Source organism: Drosophila ananassae, chromosome 2L, assembly GCF_017639315.1.
Source record: "Drosophila ananassae strain 14024-0371.13 chromosome 2L, ASM1763931v2, whole genome shotgun sequence".
Lineage (NCBI taxonomy): Eukaryota > Metazoa > Arthropoda > Insecta > Diptera > Drosophilidae > Drosophila > Drosophila ananassae.
In genome coordinates, this window is record NC_057927.1 from 8129161 (window position 1) to 8142858 (window position 13698).

The 13698-nt window shown below is 45.4% G+C and overlaps 1 protein-coding gene across 7 annotated transcripts in view; it reads left to right on the forward strand.

Annotated features, from left to right (window-relative positions):
* The first annotated feature begins 2304 nt into the window (after nt 1-2304).
* The window catches only part of LOC6500778 (sodium/calcium exchanger 3), a 35634-nt gene continuing 24240 nt past the window's right edge, over nt 2305-13698 (forward strand). The window contains exon 1 of one of the 7 annotated variants that reach the window (XM_032449763.2): nt 2305-3530. The gene's annotated coding sequence lies outside the window, so the exon portion shown is untranslated. Of the gene's footprint in view, nt 3531-9961; nt 10474-12285; nt 12462-13698 lie in introns of those variants that run through there. The other 6 variants (XM_014911234.3, XM_032449765.2, XM_014911232.3 and 3 more) reach the window with 6 other exon arrangements.

Sequence of the window (13698 nt, forward strand, 5' to 3'; positions counted from 1 at the left end):
CCTTTTGCCACACGCCCCCTCCCCCCTAATTACACAACACACACACAGAGACAGTAACGGACTAACGGTTGAGCGGCCATATTGTTGGCCACGATATTGAAATTCAACGAATTCAATAGCTTCGCCATTGTCGTTATCATACGAGTGGGGCCGGCTGGCTGACAATGCTGGCAAACGCTGGCCGCTGGCTAATTGAACTTTGTGAAAAATTAATCAGGAGGCGATATTCGCATTCTGCAGACTTTCAATAGCCAGAGTCGGGTCGCACCCTTACACTGAGAAAAAACACGCAGACGCGGACGCGGACGCAGAGTCGATGAGTATAATTCGCTGCTGTTTTTGTTTTCCACTTGTCTTGTTTTCTAACTTAGTGAAGATGATCATTAGCATTGAAGATAACGATAATTATGGCATGTTAGTTATGAAAGAAAAAAAAAGAAAAACTAAACAAAATTATTATTATTAGTTGTTAACAAATTATATTGAGTAATTAATAATATTGATCGATGGATGCTGATGTAAAGGAGATATAAACTAAACTAAAAAACAAAAAACGAAACAAAACAAGAAAAAAATGAAAACCAAACGAGGACAAAAACAAAAAGCAAAAAACAAAAATAATTCATAATACTACAAAAATATTTATAAACAAATGCAGAAATTATATAAACGTTTGATGGTAAAAAAAAAACAAAAACAAAAGCAAGAACTTGAAACAAAAACAACAACAAATTTGTCAAGAACACGCAGAAATAACAATTTGCATGTAACAACAAAACAATGAGTAAACATTTTTAATTTTTTGTTCTTTCGCCCTCCGCTGTAAATGTATTTGTAGATTTAAACAATGATTAAAATAAAAAAACTACATAAATAAAACTTAAACAAAAGAGTGTGTCTTTTTTCGAATAAAGATTGGATCAAAATATTCATCAAACTCTACTGTAAACATACAGTGTGGAAGATCTTTTATGGATCCAATTAATCAGTTTCATGAATTACTGTTTTTAAATGACTTCACTGAATAATACGTGTCGACCAAAAATCGCGACTTTTTTATATTCCCAAACAAACTCGAAATGAGGCCATAAACATAAATATATTGCTCATACGCCCGGTGAGCCCCTGCCAATGAGTTGAGTTCCGCAACGAATACAAATAGAAAAGGCGCACACGCAAAAAAAATTTAAGCAATATAATAGAGCAGGGAAAGGTTACAGCCACACAAACACACACACACTTATATACGTGTGTGTGGTACACGTATTTATGGGTGTATTTACAGCAATGGCTGGCAGCGTTGTTGCCATTGTCGCGGCAGGGTCGCCAAGGAATGGGAGGTCGCCGCGACAGGGGCGTCATTTGGGTCTTATTAATTTCCGTTTTTGCTTATTTATTTTTACGACGGTGTGCACAGCTCGCTGTTCGCCGTTTCGGTGTTCGCGGCCCGTCAACCGCCGTCGGGGTCCCTAAAGCAATCGCAGACGCCAACGCAGAAAATACATTTGTTTGGGGTCGGTCCTACCTTTTGACGGCAAGGCAATACGCTACTTTCTTAAAAGCGGGCATTTAACGTATGAAAAATTGTTAGTTAAAATAAATATGTATGTACGATTTATTTTAAAAACTTAGATTTCTTATTAACTGATTTTTATTAACCAGCTGATCTTGATGACTAAATCCAATTCTATAACTCCTATTACCGCTTTAAAATTAAACCTATAATTTATTATCAAGCCGTTCAGCGATGACAAGTTATGACTGCGTTACAACGTGTCGTATACTTAATTTTGACATTAATATGTACAATTTATTAGCTCTGTGGATACATCATTAGTTCCCCGACTAAGTTTTCTGGCCCAGAAATTATTAGCCATTCGCATGTTCTGCGAGAATCGTTGATACGGCGTTTTGGGTGAAGAGTATGTGCATACTGAGCCCGAAACTTTTTTCCAACCGACTTAGCACGGGCGTCAAAAACTTACGCGCTTGCTTGTCTAAGACATCCATCCCCGTGTCTGTCCCCAACCCCCTCGGCATGCGCCACTGAAACTGCACCACTGAGAGCCACGATATAGGGGGGGGGGGGGGGCACCTTGCGACTGGGCAAGAGAGAGAGAGAGTGACAGAGAGCGGTACCGTTGTTATCGCCTGGCCAGTGGCGGCGTGTTCCATTGCCAGGCCGTTCCTTATCCTGTGCACTCTGCACTCTGGGGCCTTATCTCCGGCCTCTCAATTGGACGCTTTCGGCTCAGCCGTTCGACTCCGGATCGGGTCCGTTCGGCTGCGCTCGATGGCGGTCGGGAAAGTATGGCAGTCGGTTAGTGGCTCGCAGGTCGGTGCCGTTAGTCTTTCATTATCCGGCGCTCGAGCGTGTAACGTTTTTGTCCGTGATTTCCACACGCAGCGATAAAAACAACAACAACAACACTAACAACAAGAAGTAGAAGAACAGCTAGCAAAATAATAATACCAACGGAAGAGAACAGCGGCAACGGGTTCTGCTGTGCTGTGCTTCTCCTATTTTAAGTGCCGAGCGTTTTACTATTTTTACTACACAGCGACACAGATACACACACACACATACACCCCCCCCCCCCCTCTTGTGTGTGGTATGTGCGAGTGTGCGTGTGTGTGGAACAATAACAACAATAACAATAGCAACAAATCCTAAAACAAATAGCCAGACAGTGTTAAATGTTATTGAAATGATCTTCCATAAATAAATTTTGAGAGAAAATGAATAAAAACGAATGTTGTAATTAGACTTTTGAGACTTTTGAGAGCAAAATGTGCACGCCGATAAAGACAAAAACAAAAAGAAATCAACCAACTGCAGCACCAACAGCAACAACAACTGCAAGCCGAAACTAGGCTAAATATCTTTGCATACTTTTGGGAAAGTTTTACAGCACACACACACAGACACACATAAGCCAGGACAGGACATAGCGGCTGGACCTGCGCCTGCGGTCGCCGACATTTGAACCTGTTTTCTGACCGCCGGCCGCCTCTTTTCACTTTTGGCAACGCCACCGACCCAGAGCGGAGCTAGAGCAGCTGCAGCTGCGGCTGAGGCTGAGCCCAAGATGAAAATGTGCAATAAAGTGGCAGAGTTGAAAGAGGATAACTAAAAGGGATAACTGCACATGCACACACACAGCTAAGCACTCATTCCGCGTCCGGGCGTCCGAGTGGCATACCAACACACACATACATAGCGGAGCGAGCAGAAAGAGTTCAGCTCGGTTCAGAGTGCTTCAAAGTGGTGCAGTTCAACAGCCTCCGGGTTCGTGGCAAGCGCAACTGCAAATTCGGCCAACAGCAGTAGCAGTAGCAGTAGCAGCATCACCAGCAGCATCAGCATCAGCTTCGTGTGCGCATCCTGTGTGGCTGTGTGCGTGTGTATCTGTGAGCTGCAGCCGTAGCAGGAGCTCTGCAGCGTCGAAAATTGTGTCAGCAGCATCGGTAGCAGCAGCATCAGTAGCAGCTCATTTCGGCCAGCCTGGCGCCTGCATCTTCGATTGCCGGTAGGTATTGTATTCGCACGCATTTCCTTCTCGCCCAAGCAAGTCTAGTCCAGGCGTCTAGTCCAGGCATTACGCATACGCAACGTATGCCGCTTGACAGGGACTTACCTTGACAACGGCCTGTCCGTGACAATTGCCAGTTTGTTTCCCGTTTCGCTATCGATTAAGCTCGCCGAGGCCTCGTTTCTGTCTGCGAATTAGCGGCAACTTCTGGGCCAAGCAGCAGCACCACCATATGGCTTTGTCCGCCGCCTTGTCTTTGTCTTCTGCGCCGCCTAATTGAGTCTTTTGTGCGACTCAAAAGACATGCAGCACCGCAGAAGAGCCCCAAAAGACAACAGCAAGAAAAAAGAGGACGAATTGAAGGCAAAAGTAAACAAATGGAAAGCGTCTCGCGACTCCTTCAAAAGTCAGTAAGCCACTTGACTGGCTCTGTGCCTGTTTTTCCAGCACGTTTTGCTCCTATTATTAGGCGACATGGGCGGTGGTTGTGTGGGAGGGCGGTGGTTGGTGGCATTTGCCTTTGTCAATATCACTCAAATTGTCCGCCTCGCTCGCCTGACATTTGCTTACCATTTTCATTCAGTTTAGAGCCCGCTCTGCCCCTTGCCCTTCGAACAAATAATATCCTTTCATTCATTCACTTATTTATTGGACTCCTTTCACTGCCACACAATTGAATGAAGGGTCGGCCCTGGGACTTTTACGAATTGAGGCCGGGTCAGCCGCCTTTTGGGATGGTATCTTATCTAAATGGTGGCAATTAACTAGCTAATCAATCTAGCCAACTAGCCAAGCATCACCGTGACTCCGAAGTACTCGAGAGACTCTCAGTTCCCGATAGGAGCAATAAGAGCATAAAGAGCTAGTTGAGCGAAAAGTTTAGAGAAAAGCCAGTGGATACAAGCTTTCAAATGGCTAAATTAATTCGCAGCTGCTGGCTGTTAGCTGATTCAGGTGCAATTAAAAGCTACAAACCACTGGCCAGCCACAACACAGCTCAGCGCCGTGCTGGCCGTGTTTTAAAGGCTTAGAGAAAAGTGGCAGGCACTCAAAGGCTTATGACTTGCATGTGGCACACAAGCCTGCCAGCCGCAAACAGTGGCGAAATACGAAACTTTCCAAATATTTTTTTCCTATTTCTTTTTTCGGGGGAAAAGTCTAACTTTTCCAGCTAACGCAAAAATAAACCGCGCACATGTGTACATAAAAGAAACCAGAAGGAGGAAACTGCAAATAACAAGATTTGGTCATGTTTGATTCATGAAACTGGCGTGGCAGGTCCTTTTCCCCACCCCCACCCCCACCCCCTCCAAAGCCAGGCCAGGTCCAGTAGACCCCACTCCCCCACCCAACACCCAATTGAACAACAATGGGGAAGTAAACACGGCCAAAGTTACAGTTGCGGCAGCCATGGCAACTGAAAGCCAGAAACGTCTGAGTTTCACACAATGCCATAGAATCAGCAGCTGCTCCTGCAGCTGCAACTGAAGTTGCATACAAAAATCCTTTTCGCACAAAAAACCAGCTCCGCAATAAGAGAATCCTGTCGGGTGTAAAGTTTGGGCAGGACCCGGCAGGAGCAGAGTTAATCATACGTCTGACAGTAAAAAAGTAGCCAGAAAGGGACGAGTCTGCAATTTTTGCTGCTAAATTGAACTTGCATGTGGCATCAAATTGCGCATACGCCCCGTAAACCGTAGTCCGTATACCGTGGACCGTCGAGCTGGGCGATTCTTCAGACGATTTGATTAAGGGCAGCGAGCCATAAAGTATGTTGAGTAATGCTGAAATTCAAGGCTTACTCTAAGTCGAGCATAAAATGCAAGCGGCTTTCCCCGAAAGCGAGCCAAGCACTCGATTACGCTGCCTGTCCATAAAGTGGGAGCGTTTGGGGCAATTAAATTCCGACTGCGATGATGGAAGGAGCGCGCGAGTATAAATTAAAAGAGATAAAAATTCCATAAAGACGACAAAAATCGGGCAGAGCAACAACAAGACAGGCAAAGGAAGAGCCAGAGACCATAAATAAGGGAAAAATGGCTAAAAAGTGGAAAGGAAATGGCCGGGCAGGGACGGTGGGCGGGGAAAGACAGATTCGGAAAATGGCGGCGATGGCGTTGACAACCAAGCCTTAAGTCAGCTTTTGTGGCGCTTGGCAGGCGAAACAAAAGACGCGCGAAAAGAACAAGATATTGGGATATCTAAATTACCGTTGTCACGCACCTAAGCACACACACTCGCACACTCGCACACTCGCACACTCGCACACATGCACAGCCACAGGCACAGGCACAGCAAACACACAGATGCACAGATACACATACTCACATACACAGGAGAAAATGGAGGAGCAGCAACTGGCATTGTGTCAGCACGGAAACCAAAGTGAAAACCTTTCATTTCATATCTGCCGACCCACACCCGCCCTTTGGACGGTCGAGTTCCATTGACTGAGCGAACAAACGCTGAGGAAATGATAATTTTCCGCTTAACAGGATACACGATAAAAAAAACACCGCACAACAGACTGGGGCCCACAAAGAAATCTGTCATACGCAGGGGAGTCGCAATTTCAGGCCTTTGTAACAGTATATGAAATGTATTTAAAGTCATAGGTAATAGCACATATTGGAGGCTCTTGATGAGCTGTCCAACAGTATAGTCACTAAAAAGAAATATAACTTGTGTGAATAAAGATAAGATATGTCTGATTCATTGAAACATCATGTATGAGGCATCCAAACTATAAATAGTATTTAGAAATTTCTCACTCTGCACCATGTCATCTGGAATTTGGATGCCGAGAGACACTCGCACAAGAAACGAAATTGAAACGCTTTCAATTAACTCTTCGGGCTTAATCTCTGTCACATTAGCACGAATCCGACATCCTTATTTCAATTAAGTGGAAGTGATGCGTGTCTGAAATATTCATCAAGGTTGAAGGTCCAAGACGACGGCAAAGGGCATAATCAGTTGCCATACCCGGTGAATAATTCAAAAGTCTAAGCAAAAGGTTCCAGTCTGTGAGTCGTTTAGAGCACCCACACATGCCCCGAATTTGTCTTCATCTTTGCGTCCCGATCGAACTTAATTTCCATTTCAATTTTCCTCGTTCATTGAGGCCCTTCTGGCTCTGGCTTCTTGTCGCTATCAGACCCGGTTCCGGGCCAAAAACTACATGCCATATACTCGAACTCGTACTAGCCTTGGTAAGCTATGGGGCGCCATTCTGGCTCTAATGGATTTCCAAGGCGGGGCATAACAATTTGTTTGTGGGCCGAAACTGTTGCTCCGGCCGGGAAGCCAGGCCACTGCCGCAATGATTATTACGATGATAACGGCGCTGATGGCGATGATGGCGTTGGGATAATGTGATTTTTCTCGTCGATTTTCCAGCCAGCCCGCAACATCGTTGCTGTTTTCATGCCAAGGCAAGCATACAAATTACATGACAATGCCAAACTCAGTACGGTCTTTAGCGAGTATGGGAGGAACAGGGTCCAGCAACTGCTGGCCAAAAAAAAAAGAAATCTCTTGGCCAAATGTTTGCTCTGCTGATTGGCCACGACTTAATCAAGACCTGCGTCAGCATTTTCATTCATTGAAAGATTGATTGATGCACTGACCGATTGCTGTCGTTTCATAGTCCCCGTCCCTGTTCAAACATCTGGTGCGATCCGGCCAGGCATCTATCCATCCATCAGATGTCAAAGCCTGCCAGCGACACACGGCAAATTGTCGGGTCCAGTGGCAACTCTTTGGCGTCCTAACTGGCCGACTTGTTTCAGTTAAAGTTATCCCTCCCCCCAAGGCAGCCCCACCACAGGCCAAGTTTGGAAGCAAATACACGTAGTTTGTGCAACAGCACACAGCCCCCCTAGCCGCCCTTTGATATGGCAATGGCGAACAACTTTAACAGCGCTATCTAAGCTAACTTTGGCATGTCAGGGTCTGCTCCTTCCGTTCGGCTAGGGCTGAAAAATCAATACCAGCCCTGCGACATTACACCCCACCCACGCATATTTATGCGGCACGCAGCTGCTTTCCCCCAAAAACTCCGGTCTGCGACTGGGATGTTCCTCGGGGAGGGCCAGCAACTCTATCCGCCCGGAAAGTGGTAATAACGTGACCAGAAACATGCTCCACATTCCGTATTTAAATTCCCATTGTGCTGCACTCATAAAACTGTACTTTAAAGCGCACAATTTAAGAATAGATAAGCGTATTCAAACCCATATATTATCCGAGCTCATCGCTTTAAGCTAGATTAGCGGGCATTGTTAATTATTATTTATCACTCGAGAGATTCGCTCTAGTGGAAGAGATATGATTGTGTATTTGGCTTGACGACTGCTCGCATTAACTTCGACTAGATGACTGCATCTAGTCTGTATTTGCTGTTTTGTTGGCATTTTGCGACAATGGAAGCCCCACAAGAAAAGGCTATTAGTCAAGAACGGTACGTGACTAATGCTGTCCCCGACCAGAGTGGGGCAGGCCTTGGAGGAGCAGCAGGGATCTGCAGAACTAAATGGCAATGCTCCAAACTATGTCCTGGCATTTAGAGTTGACGCGATTTGAAATCAAATCAATGTCATTGCCAGCCATTGCTGATGTCCGACGGGATGATGCGTTGAAATGTGATGCCGTGGAGGCCTTGATTGCATTGCCGCCTGACTGGCCAGGGAGGCGATTCTGTGATGATGCCTCGCGGCCGATCCGGAGCCTCATAATTGGCAGATGAACCGACGCATCGGCGGTCTCCATCCAACTCGGCTGAAATCGACACACACACGATGTGTCAGACAGCCATTAACTAGGTGAGATACGACCTGGATTGCGTAGTCTACTTTCAGGCGGGTTGCTTAAGAACCGTTTCCGCTCCACGTTCTCGCCGGAGATATAAGAGAAATGTGCGCCTTGTTGCTCTGCTGCTTAGTCGAGTGGCTCAAAACACGCCCATTAACGCCCACTCGCTTTCAAAGGGTTATACTGAAAGAAAATGTGGGTACTAATGAGGTGACTTCATCCACTTACTTACTGCTTCGTGCGAGTCTGTTTTCTATATCCCCTTGTATATTTCATATAAATATTTCAGAATATATTATTTGAAAAACATTTTCCTTCAGTGCGAGGACTAAACGCCCGACTATTTAAATCTTAAATCAGAGCTTTATTCTCGACCCCTTTGCGTATCCTTGCAGAAGTGTGAAATACAGTTATAAATAAATAAGAATGCTCAAAACACACACACACACACTGGCGTAGGGAGAGACATAAAAAAAAGGATATTGTTAAATAATAAACAGTTTACGCTCTGACAACACACAACAGGCGTGAAATCGCAAGGCGGTGGGTGTGTGGGTGTGTGGCCGTTGAACTGTCAACACAACATGATACACATCTGCACCACCAATCCACACCTACACACACACACACACAACACTGTCACGCACTCACACACCAACACACAACACACATACACATCAGATAAGGACACTCTGGCACTGAGAAGTTCTGTGACAAGAAGGCATTTCAAATCGACGACTCGCATAACGACCGTCATCAAACTTGTTGTTGTTATAACGTCACAGTCCTCGAAACAGCAACGGAGACAGCAACAAGGACAATATCGAAATGTCGCCAATAAACGGCAGGCAGAAATATGCTGACATCGCCAACTGTTCCCACTCGATCCCGTATTAAACATGTCATTTTCCGTCACCGTTGTTGTAAGGACTGCCATTGTATCCCCGAAAACATCGAACACCGAAAACTGTCAGGCCATCCCTTGTTAGCATAACGAATCCAAATACCTCTGTCATGGCAGCCTGACAAATCTAGTCCTGGCCCACTCCCCACTCCCCCCTGAAAAGGATATTGCCAACTAGAGACCGAAAATCAAAGCTGCAAAAAGCTGAAATGGATTTAAAGTTTTGAAAGAGTGAGTGCGTAGGGCTTATGGCTGATAACTTTGGTTGCGGCTGGCCGGGCTTTATGATAAATATTTAATTCGTCAGCCATTGCGGTGGCCAAATGATGACGTTTAGGCCGGTTACGCCATGGTTTATTCCAGTTTAGTATCAGTAATTGCATAATCAGTAATTGTGGATGGTTACTGAAAGATAGGCCGTGACGCGGGACGACGCCCGTTAAGAGTCTGTCCTCCTTTTGGTTTAAAAGTGGATCATATATCACTTACTCCCCGCAGCAAGAACATCAAGATGAAGGGTAGCTATCAGCGTAATTGCTGTTCAGCTATCGCCGGGCATAGCGAAGCCACTATTGTATTTCTCCCTATCGAGTCGCCGTATCTGAGGCCGCTTCGTGCGTCATAAACATAGAGTACATATAGTCTTTAGTATGTATTTTATATACCCATGGACAGGGGCGATCGTGAGGAGTGTTGGGGTGGTGAGCTCGAGATATCCGCTGCCAAAGTGGCGATATAGCAACGATCCACATGGCACGCGATCCGTGTGCGGGTGCGGATGGGAAAGCGAACCGGCTCTGATTTATACTTCATGAATATCAAAATCGAAACGGAGCTGACGCTTTAATTAAAAGACACACACCGAAAGGACCGAGAGCGGACCCCAAGGTGAGTCCCCACACCACCTCCCCATCCACCCGTCCCGTCCGAGAGCCCGTGGCAAGACCGTTATCTCATCGCCGGTGCCGGTAGAGCTGTCAACGGACTTTGGCAACTGGATGAGCGGCAGCTCAGTTGCTTGCCAGGAAGCAAGCGAAAGCCACCGACCAACCGGGCGGAAGAAACTATGCATTGTCACGTCTGAGGCAAAGTGCTGGGCAATCTTCTATCCACCTCCTCCAAGGAGTTCCCACATTCAGCGGATACCGTTCAAGCAACTGGCCCGTTGGCCCCGCATGTCCAGACCCAGCCCACCCCAGCCCAAAGTCCAGAGTAAAGCCCAGAGTAAGTATCTCCCCAGGCACGAGTCCGAATCAGTCAGAGTACCATTGTAATGGAAGAAATAGCAAGGGGCTTAGAAACCCCTCCCATCCTTTATAAACTGGGGGAGACTCGACAACCCCTCGTAGTAAGATTTCTATGCCCAGAGTCCCCCCCTATCTTTTGTGGTATTTTTAGTAGCATTATTTTGATAGCAGGTGTATTTCTGCAAGCTGAGGCGACATGTCGAGATGTGGAAATAGAAATGAAATAGAAATGCGGACGAAAGCCGCTTAGCCGAGCGCTGGCTGAGGAAAATATGCGAATAAATTATATGTAGCCACCTAGTAGCATATAGCAATAGACACACGAAATGCTGTAATCCTCACATGTCTATCTGGCATATTGCGGATCCGGGGAGCACTCTCTTCTTTTGTTCGCGATGAAAGTGTTCTTGAAAAGCCATCGCACGGGCATCAGAATTAGCCAGATCTCTGCATGGCTACCGAAATGATTGCCTGCATTTTGTTAAACTTAGCCAAAGGCCGCAGACAATAATAAACAAACCAGAAACTGCACCAGAAACAGCACTGCACTGCCCGCCGACCATAGTATGAGAAATAAATCTGGCCGAGAGCAAAACCCTAAAAAAACACGCGATTATTAACCAACGACTCGTCAGAGAGTGAACTATTTAGGCCCAATGACATGATTGTAAACGTATTAGACCTTTAATTACACGATGCGGCGATCTGAAACAAGATGTTATATTTAAATAACATCATTGAAATATTTCGCGCTAGTTTGCTTGTTTTACAATTAGAGATTATGTGTGTTTGTTATTTTTAGAATGTTTTAAATGTACCTCTCATGCGGGGATTTGCTTTGGTTTGGCTTTCATGAGTCCAAAAATCTATTCGAATATCAGATCAGAAAGTGCAGATTCAACGGCTATTGTTTAGCGCAGAAATGGATAAACATTCGATTAAGAAACATTAGCTAATAATTGCTTGCTCAGCTAGGCATGCTTTTTATGTCCATAGTCCACAGAATTCTGCTCCATTCAACCCTCGACACTCTACAGCTGGCCCGACAATCTCTTCTCAACTAAGTTTCTGTCATATTTCGCCCAATTTCCCATCGTAGGTGGCTGGCAGAACCGCAAAAGCACCGAGCATGAAACAAAGCAAAATAATTATGAACCACTGGGGGACATGACAGAGACTGCCGCCAGAGAGGGGACACTTTTTGGGGTAGACAGCCAGACAGACGGAGAGATAGGCGGAGAGAGACTAGACCAGACCTGGCTAGACGATGGCAGGCGATAGTGACGAGAGAGGCGGACAGGCCCCAGAGACAGGTGGCAATGTGGGGATACTGGCGGAGGATTACGATTGAGATTTCTATAGCGTTTTCGTGAAAAAATGGAATCCGAAGTCTGTGCCAGACAGACGAAATGAGCCAACGGGGTGGACCTGGGTTAAGTATGCTAGCACCTGACCAGGGAACTCTGGGTTTACAGCCAATTTGATTAACTAGACGCTGTTCGGTGGCACGGGATTGCGCCTTGAACTTGAGGCGAGAATGGCGGAAAATTGGATCACACATACATACGTACGTCCGAAGATGTAACGAGGAAAAAGTAAACAAATTGGCGCTCGTTCGATACCACACCGCTCATCTACCATATGTACTTCCCGTTCCCGAACCACTCTCGATTCGCTATTCGCTATTTCTATTTTCTAATTTTTTGTCTAATTTTTCTATTGCCATTTGAATTCTCATGCTCGTCGTTCTCATTCCCATGCCCATGTCCATTCCTATTCCCATTTCTATTTCCACCTCATACTCTTTCATATTCGCTCAGTTTCAGTCGCAATCCTTGGCGAAACGCGGCGCGTTCGATCGCCAGACGCTCGTTTATTTAATTTTTTTGTGTTCGTGCTAATTATAAAAAACTAAAAGCTATTTTAGTTTTTAAGGAGCTTCAAGCATTAGCTTGATAAATAAATGTAAGCAGCTCCGCAGCTCCGAAGGGCACTCTGCTGTAGCTCCTGGCACTGCCCGGCCGAGGGCGAAGCTATTTAATTAATTTGCAATCTCTGAACTCGACGTGCAACAATTTTCCAATAATGGCCAAATGCAATTTACCGCTGGAACGGAAAATGGAAAATGGAAAGCCGGGCAAAAAGGAATCCGGGGAAAGATTGGAACGCCTGCCCAGCTGAAGCAGCATATGTTCGGCTCGGCTCCCAGGGGCGTCTGTTTGTCTGCGCTCCCCTGCTCATCTTCATTTGCTTTCTCCCCGTGGCAGACCCCCCCCCCCTTTCTCCGCCCACCTTTCTCCTCCCCGGTCGCCAGCTGTTTTTTATCTCTTTCACTCGGTCCCCCCATCACTCCGTCTCGCTCTATGCCTATCCTATCTATTCATGCTATACTAACATACATATATCGCTGCTGCTGCTGCTGTCAGCTCTTGTTGTAATTGCTAAATTAATGCAAGCGCTGATGATTATCTCAGAGCCCCTTCGCCATAAACCATCGGGCATATTGATTTATTGGATTTCGAAGCCAGGGACAGAGGCATTTAGCACAGACAGTACTAACAAATTTTGCCACAAAATCTAACCTGTAAATATTCTATGGGTCATAACTTATTAGGCTAGACGAGACATTTTTATTAAATTAATAATATTACATTTTCATATTATAGGATTATTATTAAAGGTTATCTTCAATCTAATAATCTTAGGGAAATAATAAAATAATAATAATCCTATAGGAAATGGATTCAATTTAAAAATCTCAATCTTAAAGAATTAATCACATTATTTATGAAACATATCATTTATCATCATTAAGATCAATCTTGAACTGAAACTGAACTGAAAAAATCATATCATAGTCCCCCAAAAATTCATGCTCCTGTTTCAAACTTAACCCACCTGAAGACGCCACTGTGCCCTCTCTCTAGGAAAGCATTTCTTCGCACTTGACATTTCTTTTCTCCCCATTCATCTCTGGCTGGCGCTGTCAGTCACTTGTTGGCTTTTTATCGCCATCGAACATTTATATGAGCCTTGTTCCCCATTCCCCATTTTCCCATCTGGTTCCGGTTCTTATGCCCGTTATTGACATTGGCGAATTATGCATGCCCATTATCGATTTTGGGAATAACGCCCCCGCAGCAATGCACTGGCTCTGCGGCCCTCCCTATGCAATTTCATTTGCAGCAAAGTTTCTTCAGCT